This window comes from Pan troglodytes, chromosome 6 (genome assembly GCF_028858775.2).
Source record: "Pan troglodytes isolate AG18354 chromosome 6, NHGRI_mPanTro3-v2.0_pri, whole genome shotgun sequence".
Taxonomy (NCBI): Eukaryota; Metazoa; Chordata; class Mammalia; order Primates; family Hominidae; genus Pan; species Pan troglodytes.
In genome coordinates, this window is record NC_072404.2 from 140,670,500 (window position 1) to 140,691,134 (window position 20,635).

A 20,635-nucleotide genomic window follows, 5' to 3' on the forward strand; every position below is an offset into this window, starting at 1 on the left:
AATACACTCTAATGGAAAGGTTTCTCAGTTCAGCTGACCTTCATATTTTTACTGGTACAGAGGAAACATACAGCATTTAAGTTGCAATTTGCCCTGACTAGTTATAATTTATGTATATCTTGTTTATGTTTAGCTAATATTATAATTCATTGCACACAGGATTCCCATTTATCTGGGACCCATCTCTAAACTGATATTTTGAGTTGATAGTTTTGAATTAATTGCCTGATATTTCTCAGGCATCATGATATAATATAATCAGAAGGCTTGTGCTGATTCTTGAATTTACTAGCAGTCAAACTTGGAAATGTGTCTATTTCTTAGTGTCCTAGTTCTCTCAGCTGTTATATGTGAATAATTTGCATTGCATTCCCTGAAGATAAAATATCATAATAGATGGGGAAATGGTTTTTACACTGCAAAGTGATGTACAAATATGTGGTCCTATCATCATCAACAACCTGCTCACATAAGCAGGTCATTTCAGCCACTCAGTGGCTAACGAGAACTGTCTCCTCTTTTCTTATATTGCTGATAAACTCTTATGCATTGTGGATATTTTCAGAAGTGTCACCTGTAGTGCATAGGATGTGGCCAGGTGTGGTCTAAGGGATCATCTCTGTGGTTGGAATCAACAAGGCAGAGAATAGAAGCAGTCCCAAGTTTCCCGTCATACCACGGAGTGTGAGATTCATTCTAATACTACTTCCACCTGTGGATCTCTTCATATAGAAGACATTCAAAGAACAGATCTGCACAGGAGAAAATAAATAGGCTGTTTTGCATAGATAATTTCTTTTAAGGGGTGTTGCTTGCTAACAGAGTGTCTGGGAAAGCCAGGTAACCTGCACCTGTTGATCAAGGGACAGCTGAGAAACAAAGTCCTTGGGATGCTACATGCCAAAAGGAGGGCACCACTGATCCTATGAAAAACTGGGTTTGGTTTGCCCTCTAGCTGAGAAAATAAGTCTCCTGAAATCCAGCTAGCCCTTTGTTTAAGGAACACAGAGTGAGCCCCTAAGATCTTACTCAAACAGTCCTGATTCTTGTGTGATACAGACTCACTATTCTCTCAGAAGAGACTATTTTACTCCTTAATTCACCAAAACTGGGTCTGTAGGAAAGCATCTCTATCTTCTGCATCCTGCCAAGTCGTGTCAATTCTGCCTCCTTTGTAAGAGGTAGTTTGGTATATAGAGTAAGAGTGTTAAGAGTGCATGTGCTCTGGATCCAAACTGCTGTGGCTCAAACCCAGCTCCTCTGCTTGTTATTCTGTCATCTTCATCGTGTTACTGTCTCTGGGCCTCAGGTTACTCACTTGCAAAGTACAAATAACAGAAATACCTATCTTATAGATTTTTACATATATCAAACAATATAAAAGATTTGGAGCACTGAGGAGAACACCTCCTATATATTAAGAACTCAATAAAAGTTGCTATCTTTATGGACTTATACAAATTTGATCACTAAGCATTTAAGATCTTAAAAAGCAACACTTGCTGACTGAGGTAGGAAGTTTCCATTTATTGATTACATAGATTGATTCCCTACACTGTGCCAAGTATTTCATCCTCAAATATGTATACTGTATTTGCAGGTAATTTGAAGCCCTGAATAACCTTTTGAGGCTACATAGCACTTAGTAGATGAAGGAAATCTCAGGATCATCTGACTCCAAAGTACTGGCTTGCTTTCTTATTCTATGTTCAGAAGCTCTGTTCTTCCTTCAGTTTTCTGTTTCATTTCCCAATGAGAATGATTTTAAAGCATGCTAGTTTTTATGTGCGTGCCCAGAGGCACTCTAGCAGAGACACAATTACCCAGAAAAAGATGCGCATGTCTTCTTTATAATCTCATATATCTATAAAGAAAAAAATCCTTACAAATACACATATATATTCCAATCTTTACAATTCCAATAGTAGATACTCACATAGAGATAGAAGAAAGCATTCTTCCATTCACTAATGTGGACATGCACATAAGCCTATTAGAAGGTGTCTGTGGGCCAGGTGCGGTGGCTCATTTCTGTAATCCCAACACTGAGAGGCAAAGGTGGGAGGATCACTTTCGGCTCAGGAGTTTGAGGCCAACCCAGGCAACATGGTGAAATGCCATCTCTACAAACAACCAACCAAACAAAAAAACAGGTGTGGTGGCAGATGCCTGTGGTCTCAGTTACTCAGGAGGCTGTGGTGGGAGGATCATTTAAGCCCAGTAGGTAAAGGCTGCAGTGAACTGTGATCCTGTGACAGACTCCAGCCTGGGTGACAGAGTGAGACCTTGCCTCAAAAAAAAAAAAAAAAAAAAAGAAAGAAAAAAAAGACTTGGTGTGAGGAGAACTGGCAGATAAAGCAAGAGTTTATCATAGTATGTGAGATTATGCAACTCAAACTTAGCTATTTAGTTTCAAATGTCATGAAAAATTAGTTTTGAATCTAGTTTGCTGCTTGAGTGTTGAGAGAAGGAGCTGACCAATAACTACAATGAGTAAGCATAAAAACTGGCTTCTGGGAGACAGTATGGAGGAGTTCCGTGGACGACAGTGGGGAAGAAGAACAAACATTGCTTCCTGATCTGTGAAGGTGCCAGAAGTTAAACAACAACAACAACAACAAAAACAAGACCCCAGAAAACAGAATCAAGTCTACAATAACAAAAAAAGCTCAAGTCTGTGGGCAGATATGGTCTGACCTGGAGTCTAGGTGTGTGCAATGTGACTTCTTTGAGTGAGTTTTTGACTTGGGGTGAGGAGAAAGGAAATGTGGTAAAGGGCACAGCACCTCTATGTGAGGAGTGGTGTGTGAACCATTCTAGCAACTCCAGTCCAGCAGAACACAGGGTTTGCTAGCCTTAGGATCAGTGAAACAGATACAGCTGTAGGAATTCAGCACCTGCAGTGACCATAACAGAAATTATCCCTCCTTATAACCAGCATCCTTGCAGAACTAACATGACAGCTCATTTGGTGCTGCATTCCAATACATATGAGACCCAGAGAATGACAGCTTTTACAAAAATATAAGGACTTTCTGTGACCCACAATATCAACCACTGAATCAAAGTAAATGAATGGGCTGGATTGGGTTGGGATTCCTTGAGCCCAGATACAAAGTAAGGCATTTTAAATTTGCTTGTACACTGACTATACATCCAGGCTTTTGTAGCCTGAGGGACCAATTTTTATAAACACACTGCACAATATGGTCATAAATATTCTTTACAATATATATCTACTTGAGCCAAGGGTCAGAGGAGTCTTCTACTACAATTTAGAAATCATCCATGAAGTGCTGATAATGTAGGTCTACATCAGAGTCCTGAGAAGACAGATGAAACTACATTTCAATATGATTGATTTCCTTTATAATCCTGTGTATTTAATTTAATACAGCTAAAATCAATATTGTGAGACAGGGTCAGTAGGCTTTGCCCAACTATCACAAGGTAATAGCAATAAATATGTGAACAGAGGAAGAGAAATTGGCAGCTATTGCAGATGCAATTCAAACCTCAGAAATCCGGAACTGATAGGCAGGACAGGATCCCTGACCATGGTAGACATGTCCCATGGTAACATAGCTCCCTTTAAAATGATGGCTGGCCCTCACTCTAAATATAAACATCTTCTCTACTATTCTTTCAAATAATCCATATGCTATGCTTACATTTATATCTCCTGAGGCTCTCTTTTGTGAAATGAATATTCTATTTATTTCAAATAAAACTCTTTTAAAATTATCACGTTATTTATACTAGCATATTGACTTATTAGATTTGTAATAGCTCTCCAGAGATGGTCGCAAACATGCATGAGATTAATTTAAGCATCTACTATTTTTCACACATGTCAAAATAAGTTATATCGGGGAAAATAATGCATATTTCTTACCTGATTAGAATTTTCAGGATCGTATATCATCTTCAGTGAGTACTAATTGCTACTAACTGGCATTTGATTGAAGTGGTGAAAAGGTGGATTCATTCTGTTTCACTAATTGATTCAAGTTGGATTTTGCTCAAGTCTTATAAGCTAAATATCCAATAATAAGGGAATGATTAATTGAATCTCAGCACATCCATATGACAGAATAATGTGAAGCCATTAAAATGGTATTTTAGAAGAGTGCTTAGTAAAATTGGGAAATGCTTATAATAAATTTATGATTACTACATGGAGAATAAAATCTACATTCATCATTCTGGACTCTAAGGTCCTACATAATCTGTCCCCTGCTTAACTCTACTTCCTATCTTACCCATCTGTCTCCTTCCATATCACAATTTATCCACACTGGTCTTTGTTTTACTTCTAGAACATACCCTGAGTTTTCTGCTGTCAGAACTTCACATTAGCTGTTCTCCATGCCTGGAACGCACCTCCCTATGTCTTCACCTGAATGATGCCTTCTTTTCACCGAAAAGGTCCTTTTGTAACCACTATATTTAGTATAGTGATATACTAGACTTACTTTCTAGTATATCACTTTGTATTTTCTAGTATACTACTTATTAACTTCTCACTATCTGATACCACCTTACTTATTTTTAGGTTTTTTTTTTTTTTACACTTCCTACTAAAATGCAAGCTTCTTGAAAGCAGGGACATAGTCTATGTTAATTTTTTATTTTTTTATTACATAGTAGGTGGTAGGTGTATGTATTTCTGGGTTACATGAGAGATATTTTGATACAGGCGTATGATGCATAATAATCACATCAGGGTAAATGGAATATTCATCACCTCAAGCATTTGTCCTTTGTGTTACCCAATCCAATTATACATTTATTTTAAAATGTATAATTAAATCATTATTGTCTATAGTCACTCTGTTGCGCTGTTGAATACTAGATCTTATTTACTCTACTTTTTGTACCCATTAACGATCCCCATTTCCTCCCCACTTGCCCACTACCCTTCCCAGCCTCAGGTAACCATCATTCTACTCTCGATGTCTGACGTTGTCTCTCTTGTTCACTGTTTTATTCCCGGAACCTGGGAAAATGCCTGACACTTAGTAAAGATCCAATGTGTTTTTTAAATAAATACACCTGTAATTTTTTTAAGTTTCAAAAGTAAAAATGCTCATTTTAGAATTTTTAATAATATAAAGAAGTAAAAAGAGAATTCAAAATTATCAATAATGACTTTATCTGGAGGTACTCATTGTACACTTGTTGGTGTATGTTAGGGCACAGACAAGTAAATGTATAGCAGCTGGAATCATCTAACTGCACCCCTGTTTTATAATCTTCCTTATATTCTTCCCTCTTTTCCCTTTAGCAAAATAAAATAAATTTCCCTCAGAGACTCATGTATAACAGTCTGGTGATAATTTCCTTGGAATCACTCTGCATAGTTTGTCAATGTAGTTTTTGCCAATAGTAAAAAAAAGCAAAAAGCAAAAAACAGTACTCTCCCAAAGAGGAATTTTGGCACTCATATTTTTCTGCACTTCCGAAATGTGGAATGGAGCACAATATGGAGACAGTGTTGAGTGCTGTGGGGACAGACAAGAGACACAAACACTTTCTCCTTTTTGGTGGGTCAGAGAATGCTTACCTTCAGAAGGATGTGAGTTCTCAGCTGAGACCTGAAGTATATCTTGATCAGCTACAGTAGATTCATAAGCTTTGGAACCTGTAGGTTGGGAGAGGCAGGGAATTCTAAAGTCCCTCTGACCTCTGGGTCATTAATCACATCTCCTTTTCTGACCCTGACTCTCCTGTCTCCCTCTTATAAAATCTCTTGTGATTACACTGAAACCACCTGGAAAATCTAGTATAATCTACCTGTCTCAAGACTCTTGACTTAGTCACATGTGCAAAATCCCTTTTTAGATGGAATATAACATATTTACAGGTTGTGAGAATTAAGCCATGAACATCTTAATTGGGTGGGGGAAGTTATTATTCTGCCTACTATGGTTCTGTATCATCAATCGAATCAATTCAACGGGGAGCTTATTTCTTTTAATTTTATGCTGTCATTTCCTCATCTGTAAAAGGTAATAAGAGTTCTACAACAACTTAGGTTTGTTCTGAAGAGTAAATGCTTTGAAGGTTCTGGCACATATCAGATACTTAAGAAGCTATTATTATTGCAGCGAATAATATAATTTTACAAATACCCTCATGGAGTTAAAAATTACACGACCCACGTATATTGATGGAATGTGGTAGGACTTATGAGGCAATATATGAGAATTTAATAAGATATAATACCATAGTAATTTATTCTAGATACATATATACCCAAATTATGAATGATATAGTTTTTGAATTACCCTTGAAGAGTCATTAATATTTTAGCAACTCTAGAAGAAAATGATGAACATGTTTTTTGGAACATTAACTTATTTTCCCATCTTTGACAAGGTAAAGATATCTACATTTGCATATTTTTAGTCTACTTTTTTTCTCTATGATCAAGAAGATTCTTATGTTTTTCTATTGTGATTCTATATCCTCATCCACATCTAGTGAGTACCTGCTTTGTGTCAGCTATGCCTTTGGGCTTTTTGTAATGTAGATTTATTTTTTTTGTAAGATGGAGTCTCTGTCACCCAGTCTGAAGTGCAGTGGTTTGATCTTGGCTTACTGCAACCTCCACCTCTCGGGTTCAAGTGATTCTTCTGCCTCAGCCTCCTGAGTAGCTGGGGTTACAGGTGACTGCCACCACGCCTGGCTAATTTTTGTATTTTTAGTAGAGACGGGTTTTCACCCTTCTGACCAGGCTGGTCTTGAACTCCTGACCCCAAGTGATTCACCCACCTAAGCTTCCCAAAGTGCTGGGATTACAGGTGTGAGCCACTGCGCCTGTCCTGTGATGTAGTTTTAAGATAACAAATAGAGATAGAAACAAGGAGAGCATCATGAATTTAGGACAACAAATAGAAAGAGACACACCCAGCTGGGCGCAGTGGCTCATGCCTGTAATCCCAGCACTTTCGGAGGCCGAGGTGGGCAGATCATGAGGTCAGAAGTTCGAGACCAGCCTGGACAACAGAGTAAAACCCCATCTCTACTAAAAATACAAAAATTAGCTGGGCATGGTGGCACGTGCCTGTAGTCCCAGCTACTTGGGAGGTTGAGGCAGAAGAATCGTTTGAACCCAGGAGGCTGGGGTTGCAGTAAGCCGAGATCATGCCACTACACTCCAGCCTGGGCAGCAGAGCAAGACTCCATTTAAAAAAAGAAAGAGACAAACACACAAATTGAGCATCACTGAAAAGGGCCTGCATACTCCAAAAAGAGTAGAAAGAATCATGGCTAAAAAAAAACCAGTAGGAATTCAGAGTTGTAGTCGGGTTGTAGGGGAGAGATTTTGAGGAAATCGGTTGTGATTCAAGGGAAAGATATTGCTAATGACAGAAGTATAAAATTTGGTAAAGCTGTTCAGAACAAAGAGAATATGTTTCTTACCCTTTGACATGATCTGAGAGATGACAGTAAACAGCAATGTTTTTTTCATTACTTTCATTTGCTAGATATTATTTTGTCCCATCCAACTCCATGCTTGGGCTGGCATGTGGGGCTTCATTTTTGTTTGAATTATACATCATCCAGTGGATATGTTATATTCTCTTCAAGTCTCATAAACCCATTGCATGTCATTCATACTCATCAAACCATTTGCAGTCCATCTGTCTTCTCCTCCAGCAATCTTTATCATTCCCTATATCTTTTTTTCTGAACAGAGAAACTGACCCTTCCTCTGTTTACATTCACTTTTTCCAACTGTTCAGAAATATTAATCTCACCTTCAATCTACAAACATGTCCTCTAAACACACAACCATGTTTCCTTGTAAGCAGCTACCCTCATTTTCTCCCTTCTATAAACAAACTTTGTTAGAGAACCTACAAAACCACTTATTTTCTTTCATTTCCTATTTTCTAGTAAACTCACTTGGATATGATTTCTGTTTTTAATATGATAGACATGCACCTGCAATCATTAAATCCAGTGATTGCCTTTTATTTAGTTAGGTTGCTCTATAGAATGAAAACATTGATCATGCTTTTCTTCCTTCACTGTAACACATTATTTTATTACCCACCCTTCAGCTCACTGATCATTGTCTTTCTGGCTTTCTTCCAGCCGTATCTCAATAGTTGGTGCATCCCATGGTTTCATCTTTGCTCCTTAACTCATATAGACATGATTTGTGTGTGCTATTATTCTCTTATGCAGATTTTCTTAACAACAATAGACATTCTTAAATAAGCAAAAGTAAAAAGGCCAAAGTAAATTTGTCCCTAAAGTTTCCTGTGTTTCCTGTTTCATTAAATGAAGCCAATGACATTATTATTCATGAGGTGTCCAAACACAAATGCTCAAACATTTTTGAAATGCCTTCCTTCAACCTCGTATCAGTTGTTACCAAGTCATTCTTATTATTCTGCCTATGTTAAATATGAAATTCCTTTCCTCCACTCCATAGCTCTATCAGTGCAGGCTTTTTTTCCCAATTGTCTCAGTTATCCCTGAACTGAGAGATCTCTTGTAATGTCTCATCCTCTATGTCTTCCTTTCCATAGATTTGAGCACAATATTCTCTACTTTAACACTTATTTCAAATATTGGACAGAAAAGAATGATACATAAGACCTTTACAATATGGCCACTGATATGGATTAAATATTTGTGTCCCCCTTTTCCCAATTTTTATGTTGTGGTCCTAATTCCCGATGTGATAATGTTTGAAGGTGGGACCTTGGAGAGGTTGATTGGATTTGGATGAAGTCATGGGGATAGTGCTCCTGTAATGGGATTGGTGCATTATAAGCGCATGAGGAGACCAGAACTCTCTCTGGGAGATGTGAAGATGTAGTGAGAAGGTGACTGTGTATAAGCCAGGAAGAGGGCCTTTAGCAGAACCTGACCATTCTGGCACCCTGGTCTTGGACTTCCAGTCTCCAGACCACTGAGAAATAAACATTCGTAGTTTAAGTTACCCAGTCTATGGTATCTTATTATATCAGCCTGAGAAAATTAATACAACCACAAATTCCTTTTCTTAATTTGCCAAGCCACATCTCATTTTTAACTATACTAACTTATTTTTTAAACATATGCAGAGCTGAGGGGTACCACTATTCAAATATCATTAAAAAGCTTTCTAAAGGCACACAAACGCACGAGTTCAGGCAGTGTACCACAACTGTAAATGCTGGAAAGAAGCTCTAATGGACATAGCACTTGAGTACAGGCAGTAGCAAGAGGCTGGCTGAATCTGTGACACTCCAGAGGCATGGTCGTAAACATTTGACAGCACTAATAGTGGCTCAGAAAGGGCTAACCACTGGCAACAGTGGAAAAAAAATAGTTACTCCACATTTTTACAACTGACATTGCTATTTCTGAAAACTTCCTCTTCTTTCCCTTTCTCTATGTTGTAATAGGAATTCAGGTATTGACATGTCTCAAGTATGATTAATAAGCAATTCATGCAAGAAATAGTCTATGAATATGAAAAATATTTGAGGGCAAAGAGTGATTACTTTTGTTCCCGTTAGTCTCGTAATGACAGCCTGTTCTCACATAAGTTAGCTCTGGCTAGTCTCAACCAAAATATTTTCAGGTACAGTTCATCTGAAGTTTTAAGTTATTCTCAAATAGATGATATCATCTACAGTAGCATGCTCAAATACCGTAATACTCATTGTGTGGGGGAGCAATTAAAACTGAAGATGATTCAGGTGAATATATTGCTTGGCTTTAGAAACTGGAACTGCAAAATGGATTCTTAAGAATGTGAGTCTAGTAAAAGAAACAAGAGAATGAACACTGACAAATAAGAGATGCATAGTGGCAGAAAGAATTAGAAGTCATAATGATACTTTTAGAGAAGGAAATTAGAGCAGAAAAAAAAAGTAACCCTAGCAACAAAAAGAACTGTAAACATTTTTAGAGATAGGAAGAAAGAGAAAAAAAATCATGGTAACTGAAAAAAAAAAAAAAGGTCCTTTACATTAGAGGAGTGTATTTTTCACTAATATATTTACTCACACACACACTTAGAATAGGAAATTTATCCAACAATTTCAGCAAAACAGAACAAATTCTTTTAAGAAAGCCAAAAAGTAAAATAAAAAAATTCCGATTAATCTTCTTGGAAAAAGTATTCTAATATCAAAACTTTATTATTTTTTCTTTTTTACTAAAAAAAAAACTCTAGAGTTAGAAGTTAACCTTTAATTGCATAGTGTCATTTTACATTCAGCATTACATAATTTGAATAGTCTTACTCAATTTTATAAGCTGACAATTATAAGGAGATTGCTTTTAAATGGCCTCGGGCTTTAACTAGGCTAGGATCCTCTTTGGTTTGGAAAGCACAACATCTCATTGAGCATTACCCAGGAATCTGATCATTATTTCAAAAAAAAAAAAAAAAATCTCATTTTTTATGGCCAGAGAGAATCAGGTAGGAGAATTTCTGCATGAAAATGTAATTGTATCATCCAAACTGATGAGGTGGAGGGGGAAAATGTAATCATTTGAAAGACGGTTTGGTTGTGTGTTATATGAAGCTGAACATAGACTTACCATACAATCCAGAAATCACACTCCTAGTTATTTACTCAATACCCAAGAAAGGGTGCAATTGGGCCCAAAGACGTAGAAGAATAAATGTGAAAACAGAATCATGTTAACTATATTAAATTCCTAACATATATTCAATGCATTTTAAAAAACTCTCACAAATGAAATCCTGATACCAGATGCCTCCACTGGTGTATTCTTCCATTTATTTCTGAATAAATTACCCTGATCTTAAACAAACTCTTCTGAATTATAGGAAAATGGCTCTTTTTTTATGAGGTCACCACAATCTTGATTATAAAATCTGACAAGGATATCACCCTCTCTGTAATTACAAAAGTTTCTCTCATGATATAGTTATAAAAATCCTAAACAAGATAACAAAGCAAACTCACAGAATGATTTAACACAAAAAATATGTCAATGCTATGTACCATAATAACTACAAAAAAGATTAAAAATGATTATCTCGAAATAAGTTTTTAAGATGCCTTTGCTGAATTCAATACCCATTCATAATTTAAAAGCAATTAATAGTATGTTAGGTGTACAAAGAATTGTCTTTTATGAAATAAAGACTGTCTGCAAAAATCTAAGAGCATTCATATTTGATGTTAAAATATTAAAACTTTCTTCCCTTCTGCCCTGTTTCTTTTCCCACTACTTCAGATAGTGCACAAAGGAAAAATCACCCCTATCATTACTTTTGTTCTACATCTCACTATAGGGTTTAGCCAGGACAATATAACAAAAGAAACAAAATAAAACAAAAACAAATACAAAATAGAGAAAAGAAAAAAAGAAAAAACAAAAGTAGAGATCATGTGCATAGAAAAGGAGAAAGAAAATTCTTATAATTTGCCTATCAATGGTTATATAGTTAGAAAATAAAAAATCTATGAATTATAATAAATTTAATAAGATTGCTTTACATACTGTTTTGCACAGTGCTTACAGATGCTTTACTAAGAAAGGTGAAAACAGCGAATACACAGATAAAACTCTGTGTCAGCATTTGGCAGCATTTAGCTGTCATGAGACTTCCTGAAGGTAAGACTTAAATCAGTAGTTCATGTAAACTGTGCTGGTGTGCAATGTTAATGCCACCCATCTCACTGCCGTGTGAGTGCAACATGATTCTTTACAGGGCTGACAGGACTGGAGTGCATTCTCGTATTTTCAAATTAATGTTAATTCTATCTCATTTTAAATGTAGACATTTTATCACCAGCTTTTGTATCAGCAAGGGAGATTCTAGTCTTGGCAATAGCCTCAAGTCTGATTTCAACATTACCCAAATGATGGTGATGTTCACTCTTCTCAGCAAATGAAACTTTCATCTGTTTTTAAAGCAATCTACAGAATATTTATCTTTCAGTTGCTTCACCAAAAAGAGCTCCCAAGAGGTGGTAAAAATGATTTTCACACTATCACAGTGAGATGTAATGACATTTTAAATAAATAACAATATCCTGTTTACACATAATAAAGTATTACATTTATAGCGTTTTGGCTTAGATTTATAAAAATGCACTAAATCAGTGATGAAAATCAGGATTTATAATTGTTCTATTATTATTTCTGAAACTATTTATGGTAGGAAAGGTTAGTGACTGCTGCTGGCACTGTGGTAGCAGAAAGTTAATGATTCTCTTGTCTTTTAGTGGAGTTAGACTGTAGTTCATGTGTAAAACAATACCTCCAGGCTGTGCTTTAAATGCTGAGCTCATTTATCTCTCATCAGTTAGGTAAATGAGATGCGGAAGTGGCTCCTGGTTTCTAAATAACTTTTTATACTCTACTGAAAGCCTTAAAGGGTACTAAAATGCTTTCTCTTGTTAATGAAATTTCACTCATATAATCCATTCCTTAGTCTAGGAGACTTTTTTTTTTAAGCTTCCAGGCAGGCTGCTGATTTCACACTTATTATGCCAATGTTTATAAGTTCATTTTTATTACAGATTTACTTGTTTATATGAGGATATTTCCAAAATATATGTACCATAGTTATGTAAAGTGTTAACTTTAGGGGTAGCTGAGTGAAAGCTATGCTGTCTTTTCATCTCTTTGGTAAATCTGAAATTATTCGAAAAGAAAAGATCTAAAAAATTACACACCAAAATAGTCTCCTTTTATCCCCCAAAATAAGAAGATAGTTCTGATCAGCATATTTTGTACTTATTTTATTATTATAATGTGGAATGTTTTCAAATTTACGTTTCATGCATGTGTGACTAGCATAAGTTTTTAAATGTGTATTCAAGAAGTTTATAAAGATTGCCACAAAAATAATGCCTAGTAAGTAGTTACAGCCCAAACATTCCAACTGCCACTCTACATTTCTTTCTCACACATCACTATCAACACTATGATAGTTGAAGACCAAAAATAAATATCGTTGAGTGAGTGTCTCTGTGTAATCTATAGTATGATCCTCAAGGGCCACCATTATTGTGCTGGAGAGAGCACAATGTCTTTCATTCACAGAAAGAAAATTAACTTTATTGCAGTCCCTCAACCTTTTAGTGTTTCCTATTCCACAGACAAAAACTCTCAGGCAGAGCAGAATTATTTTCTCTCCTTCACTTAGATAAATTCTAAGGACAAAGGAAATACTTACGAAATTGTTTTTGGATAGATCAGTGTGTGAGTATAAGTGATTGCGCTATACATTCAGAAAAAAGTAAGACACAATTTCCAATTTAAGACCTCATCTCTGTATGGAGGTTGTGATCCTTAATTTTGTGTGGCCTGGGACATAGGAGGCTCCAGATATTTGGCTGAGCATTATTCTGGGTGGGTGGGTGAGGGTGAAGGTGTTTCTGGATAGGATTAACATTTGAATTGGTAGACTGAGTAAAGCAGATTACCCTCCCACACGTGTGTGACCCTCATGCAATCCACTGAAGGCGTTAATAGAAGAAAAAGTCTGAGAAAGGAGAATTTACTCTGTGAACCCCAAATATCTGAGAGAGGTCTCAGTTAATTTAGATTGTTTATTTTGCCAAGATTGAAGATGCGTGCCTGTGACACAGGCTCAGCACGTCCTGATGACATGTGCCCAAGGTGGTCAGAGCATAGCTTGGTTTTATACACTTGAGGGAGACATGAAACATCAATTAAAATATGTAAGATGAACATTGGTTCAGTCTGGAAAGCTGGGACAACTCAAAGCAAAGGAGGGGACAACTCACAGCAGGGAGGGGGCTTCCAGGTCATGGGTAGATAAGGGACAAATGGTTACATTCTTTTGAGTTTCTGATTAGCCTCTCCAAAGGAGGCAATCAACCATGCGTTTATCTCAGTGAGAGGAGGGGTGACTTTGAATAGAATGGGAGGCAGGTTTGCCCTAAGCAGTTCCCAGCTTGACTTTTCCCTTTTGCTTAGTGATTTGGGGGCCCCAAGATTTATTTTCCTTTCACAGTTCTCTCTGCCTGACTATCTTCAAGCAGAGACAATAGTCTTCTCTTGCTATCAAACTCAGAATCAGACTTAGACTAAGACTGGAATTCACGCCATTAGCTTTCCTTTTCTCAGACCTTTAGGCTCCAGACTAGTACAATGGCATTGGCTCTCCTAAGCCTTCAGATTGCTGATCTCAAGTTGTGGGACTTAAGTCTCCATAACTGCATAAGCCAATTCCTTATAAAAATAAATCTCTGTGTGTGTGTATGTGTATGCATATATATGTGTGTGTGTGTGTATGTGACAAGATGTACATAGATAGGTGTGTGTGTGTGTGTTTCTATGTGTGTATGTATATTTTTATGATTCTATTCCTCTGGAGAACCCAGACCAATACTGAGATGATTCATAATTAAGTTTAAATTAAAATAACTCTGAGCTTTTTTAGTATGTCATTTATGTCAGGCCTCTGAGCCTAAGCCAAGCCATCGCATCCCCTGTGACTTGCACGTATACGCCTAGATGGCCTGAAGTAACTGAAGAATCATAAAAGTAAAAATGCCCTGCCCCGCCTTAACTGATGACATTCCACTACAAAAGAAGTGTAAATGTCTGGTCCTTGCCTTAACTGATGATGTTCCACCACAAAAGAAGTGAAAATGGCCGGTCCTTGCCTTAAGTGATGACATTACCTTGTGAAAGTCCTTTTCCTGGCTCATCCTGGCTTCAAATCTCCCCCACTGAGCACCTTGCGATGCCCACTCCTGCCCACCAGAGAACAACCCCCCTTTGACTGTAATTTTCCTGTATCTACCCAAATCCTATAAAACGGCCCCACCCTTATCTCCCTTCACTGACTCTCTTTTCGGACTCAGCCTGCCCGCATCCAGGTGATTAAAAGCTTTATCGCTCACACAAAGTCTGTTTAGTAGTCTCTTCACACCGACAGGCATGAAAATTTAAATATATTCGAATGCTATGGGTCTAAGATTGTTTTGGATTTTAAACCAAGGTTGAATTCCAATTTGGTCTTTGTTATGGTTTTCTTTGGAAAGGCGTTATGCCATTGAGTCAGTTAAAAGTGAAATTTACTCATAATCCTTGGTCAAGGGTTTTATAACCCTCCCATCTTTGAATTACTTATAACTTACTTTAGAATTATTGCTCATCCTCTTCCCTTTCTTTTACATTATCCATGCTCCTCATATAACATGGCTATATTTAATGAGTTTTACCAAGTCTGTTTCTTGAGTCTGTAAATCCGGGGGGCATATATTTCCATATAGCATCTAGTGTTCTAAAAATGCTTATCTAGGCGATTGGGTTCCCACCTCAGCCACCCTGTTCCCTCATGGGATTCTGAAGTTATCATGTCTATAATTTACCATCATTTCAATTATAGTAGGTTTCATCACATCAGCTGTGATGGCTTGGAGAAACAGTGTAAACCGGCAGTGTAAACAAGAATAGGGCAAGTATGAGTAGTTGAGAACAGTGAATAGGAGTATGACTAGACAGAAGATAGTAGGGATGACAAGTTTTTTGGGGCACAGTCTAAGTTGGTCTGGTGTCTGGAATGAGACTGGGGCCTAATAAAAAGGAGCGTCTGTACAGGAGCTTAAATGGGCTGTACCCTGTAGCATTCCGAGGACAGGCCTGAATTCTGAGAAGGGAAAGTGGTAAAAGTATTGTCCAGTCCTTTTTGGTGGCTGAACTTGGTGAGGTGTGTTTTTAAAAGACCTTCAGTCCATTCTACTTTTCTTGAAGACGGAGGACTGTAAGGGATATAAAGATTTCACTGAATACTAAGCCTGAAAAACTGCTTGGCTGATTTGACTAATAAAGTCTCATCTGTTATCAGACTGTATTGAGGTGGGAAGGCTAAACTGAGGAATTATGTCTGACAGAAGGGAAGAAATGACTGCGGTGGCCTTCTCAGACCCTGTAGGAAAGGCCTGTACCTATCCAGTGAAAGTATCTACCTAGACTAAGAGGTATTTTAGTTATCTGACTCAGGGCATGTAGAGTAAAGCTAATTTGCCAGTCCTGGGTGGGGCAAATCCTCCAGCTTGATGTGTAAGGAAGGGAGGGGGCCTGAATAATCCCTGAGGAGTAGTAGAATAGCAGATGGAACACTAAGAAGTTATTTCCTTGAGGATAGATTTCCACGATGGAAAGGAAATGAGAGGTTCTAAGAGGCGGGCTAGTGGCTTGTACTATAGTGTAACCTGCCTTTGCTGGTGTGTGGCGATTAGGCCTGGTGGAACCACCATCAATAAATCAAGCATGATCAGGGTGAGGAACAGGAAAGAAGGAAATTTGGGGAAATGGGGTGAATGCCAGGTGGATCAGAGAGATACAGTCATGGGGGTCAGGTGTGGTATCAGGAATAATGTGGGAGGCCGGATTGAAGTCTGGGCCAGGAACAACGGTAATTGTGGGAGACTCAACAAAGAGTGAGTATAGCTGAAGGAGCCGGGAAGCAGAAAGTATATGCATCAGGTATGAGGAAGAAAATAGATTTTGGAAGTTATGAGAACTGTAGAGAGTGAGTTGAGCATAGTTTGTGATTTTGAGGGCCTCTAAAAGTATTAATGCAGTGGCAGCCACTGCACGCAGACATGAGGGCTAGGCTAAAACAGTAAGGTCAAGTTGTTTGGACAGAAAGGCTACAGGGTGTGGTCCTGGCTCTTGTGTAAGATTTCTGACCACACTAACCATGCCTAGGAAGGAAAGGAGTTGTTGTTTTGTAGAAGGTGCTGGGGTTTGAGAGATCAGTCAGACATGATTGGCAGGGAGAGCATGTGTGTTTTTATGAGAATTATGCCGAGATAGGTAACAGATGAGGAAGAAATTTGGGCTTGATTGAAGTAATGGGGGCTGACTGTGAAGGTTTGCAGCAGTACAAGGTAATTTGCTGAGCTTGATGGGTGTCAGGGTCAGTCCAAGTGAAAGCGAAGAGAGGCTGGGATTAAGGGTGCAAAGGAATAGTAAAGAAAGCATGTTTGAGATCTAGAACATAATAATGGGTTATAGAGGCAGGTATTGAGGATAGGAGAGTATATGGGTTTGGCACCACGGGGTGGATAGGCAAAACAATTTGGTTGATAAGTCGCAGATCCTGAAGTAACTTGTAAGGCTTGTCTGGTTTTAGGACAGGTAAAATGGGGGAATTGTAAGGAGAATTTATAGGCTTTAAAAGGCCATGCTGTAGCAGGCGAGTGATAACAGGCTTTAATCTTTTTAAAGCATGCTGCAGGATGGGATATTGGCATTGAGTGGGGTAAGGGTGAATAGGTTTTAATGAAATGGTAAGTGGTGCATGATCGGTTGCCAAGGAGGGAGTAGAGATATCTTATACTTGTGGGTTAAGGTCGGGGGATACAAGAGGAGGATGCAAAGGAGGCTTTGGATTGGGATGAAGGGTGGCAATGAGATATAGCTGTAATCCAGGAATAGTCAGGGAAGCAGATAATTTAGTTAAAGTGTCTCAGCCTAATAAGGGAACTGGGCAGGTGGAGATAACTAAAAAGGAGTGCTTAAAAGAGTATTGACTAAGTTGGCACCAGAGTTGGAGAGTTTTAAGAGGTTTAGAAGCCTGGCCATCAATACCCACAACAGTTATGGAGGCAAGGGAAACAGGCCCTTGAAAAGAAGGTAATGTGGAGTGGGTAGCCTCTGTATGATTAAGAAGGGGACAGACTTACCCTCCACTGTGAGTTACCCGAAGCTCGGCATGCGTGATGGTCTAGGGGGCTTCGGAGGCAATCAGGCAGCATCAGTCTTCAGCCGCTAAGCTGAGAAGATCTGGGAAGGAGTCAGAGAGCCTTGGGCCAGAGTTCCAGGGGCTCTGGGAGTGGCTGCCAGGTGAGTTGAACAGTCTGATTTTCAGTGGGGTCCCACACAGATGGGACATGGCTTAGGAGGAATCCCGGGCTGTGGGCATTCCTTGGCCCCGGGGCCAGATTCCTGGCACTTGTAGCAAGCTCCTGGGGGAGGAGGTTCTGGAGGAATGCCTGGCTGCTGCGGTTCAGGCGTTTGGAAGCTTTTGTGTGCTGGAGATGTGGCTGGGGTTTGTCTCACAGTGGAGGCAAGGAATTGCAACTTTTTTCTATTATTGTACACCTTGAAGGCGAGGTTAATTAAATCCTGTTGTGGGGTTTGAGGGCCAGAATTTAATTTTTGGAGTTTTATTTAATGTCGGGAGCAGATTGGGTAATAAAATGTATTTTAAGAATAAGACGGCCTTTTGACTTTTTAGGGTCTAGGGCTGTAAAGTGTCTCAGGGTTGCTGCCAAACAAGTCATGAGCTGGGCTGGATTTCTGTATTTGTTGAAAAAGAGCCTAAACGCTATCTGATTTGGGATAAAGAAAAAGGAGCATTAAGCTTGACTGTGCCTTTGGCTCCAGCCAACTTTTTAAGAGTAAATTGCTGGGCAGGTGGGGGAGGGCTAGTCACGGAATGAAACTGTAAGCCGGACCAGGTGTGAGGAGGGGAGGTGATAAAAAGATTATAGGGTGGAGGAGCAGAGGCTGAGGAAGAATTGGGATCTAGCTCGGCCTGGTGAGGAGCAGCCTGGGGAGGAAAGGAGAGGTCAGATGGGTCTGTAGAAAAGGAAGATTAGAAAGACTCAGCGACGCTTGGGGTTGGTACTGAGGGGACAGGCGGGAGGGAAAGAAGGAAGATTTGGGACGAGTTGCACTGGGCACAGAGACTAGGAACGGACTGATGTGTAAAAGAATGCCTGGACGTCAGGCACCTCAGACCGTTTGCCTATTTTACGACAAGAATTATTTAGATTTTGCAGGATGGAAAAATTCAAAGTGCCATTTTCTGGCTATTTGGAACTACTGTCGAGTTTGTACTGGGGTCAAGCGGCATTGCAGAAGAAAATAAGGCATTTAGGTTTTAGGTCAGGTGTGAGTTAAAGAGGTTTTAAGTTTTTGAGAACACAGGCCAAGGGAGTAGAAGGAGGAATGGAGGGTGGAAGGTTGCCCATAGTGAAGGAAGCAAGCCCAGAGAAAAGAGTAGAGACACGGAGAAGGGGTAGGGGTTTCTTGCCCTCCAGAAAAGCAAAGAAAGGGTTGGGGCACGGAAATAAGGGATTGGGGCACGGAGATAAGAGGTTGGGGTGCGGAAATAAGCGATTGGGGGGTTCTTGCCCCCTAGGAAAGCGGGACTTGCTGCTAAGGGTGAAGGAGAAGGGATTGAGGGGTACCTGCCCCTCTCCCAGAAAAGCAGAAAAGGGGTAGAGACAAGGAGAGAAGGGGTTGAGGTACTTGCCCCTTCCCCAGAAAAGCGGGACTTGCTGCTAAGGGTGGAGGACAAAGGCAGGCGTCCCTGCGTGGTCTGACACCCTTGAAACGTGGATGTATGATCAGAGAGGTGTCCCTGCAATGATTAAACACCAAGGGAAGGCTGCCTTCCCAGTCCGTGACCGGCGCCAGAGTTTTGGGTCCATGGATAAAACGTGTCTCCTTTGTCTCTCCCAGAAAATGAAAGGAATTGAAATGAAGAGAAGGGAGAGATTGAAGTGTAGCACCAAGATTGAAAGGAGAAAGAGGTTGAGGGATAGTGAGGGAGGTTGGAGAAGAGAGTAAAAAGAGGCCGCTTACCGGATTTGAAATTGGTGAGATGTTTCTTGGGCTGGTCGGTCTGAGGACGTGAGGTCGTAGGTGGATCTTTCTTATGGAGCAAAGAGCAGGAGGACGGGGGATTGATCTCCCAAGGGAGGTCCCCCTATCCGAGTCACGGCACCAAATTTCATGCGCGTCCGTGTGAAGAGACCACCAAACAGGCTTTGTGTGAGCAACATGGCTGCTTATTTCACCTGGGTGCAGGCCGGCTGAGTCCGAAAAGAGAGCCAGCGAAGGGAGATAAGGATGGGGCCGTTTTATAGGATTTGGGTAGGTAAAGGAAAATTACAGTCAAAGGGGGTTTGTTCTCTGGCGGGCAGGAGTGGGGGTCGCAAGGTTCTCAGTGGGGGTGCTTTTTGAGCCAGGATGAGCCAGGAAAAGGACTTTCACAAGGTAATGTCATCAGTTAAGGCAAGGACCGGCCATTTACACTTCTTTTGTGGTGGAATGTCATCACTTAAGGTGGGGCAGGGCATATTCACTTCTTTTGTGATTCTTCAGTTACTTCAGGCCATCTGGGCATATACGTGCAAGTCACAGGGGATGCGATGGCTTGGCTTGGGCTCAGAGGCCTGACAGTAGGTACTGGTGGAATCACCTGACTTTTCTTATCTCCTTGCCTAAACATCCTTCTCAGGAATAAGAGCACCACAGGCCTGAGCTGAAGCCCAGAATCCAGAGCTAATCTGAGTGGGGTAGATGAACCTGTATCAGTAAGACATGAAATTAGAAACTAATGGCAGACAGGAAACTATGGGCTCTTGGACCAAGAGGGACTTTCGAAAATGGCAAAACTAAATCAAAGATGAAGACACAGGATAAAGATTAAAAGCTGACTTGGGTACAGCTACAGAGGACTTGCAATGACGTTCAGTGAGATTGATCAGAAAGCATCAGGGGTGCATAAGAAGCTCATTCATTCAGAGATTCCCTGACAAAGGAATCCTCTCATAAGACACTTGGGCTTTTACCCATGAACAGTGGAAGAAGAGATATGGTCTGGCTTTGAAAACGATTTTATTAAACACTGACCCTTCTA

General features: G+C 39.5%; 1 long non-coding RNA gene across 2 annotated transcripts in view; it reads right to left on the reverse strand.

Annotated features, from left to right (window-relative positions):
• The window catches only part of LOC104007386 (uncharacterized), a 36,009-nt gene extending 15,843 nt beyond the window's left edge, over positions 1 to 20,166 (reverse strand). The window contains exons 1-4 of one of the 2 annotated variants that reach the window (XR_681604.3): positions 19,576 to 20,166; positions 5,567 to 5,644; positions 3,896 to 4,036; positions 3,238 to 3,323 (exon numbers count right to left, since the gene is read on the reverse strand). This is a non-coding gene — a long non-coding RNA (uncharacterized LOC104007386). Of the gene's footprint in view, positions 1 to 3,237; positions 3,324 to 3,895; positions 4,037 to 5,566; positions 5,645 to 19,575 lie in introns of those variants that run through there. The other variant, XR_681605.2, reaches the window with a different exon arrangement.
• Between the last annotated feature and the right edge of the window lie 469 nt (positions 20,167 to 20,635).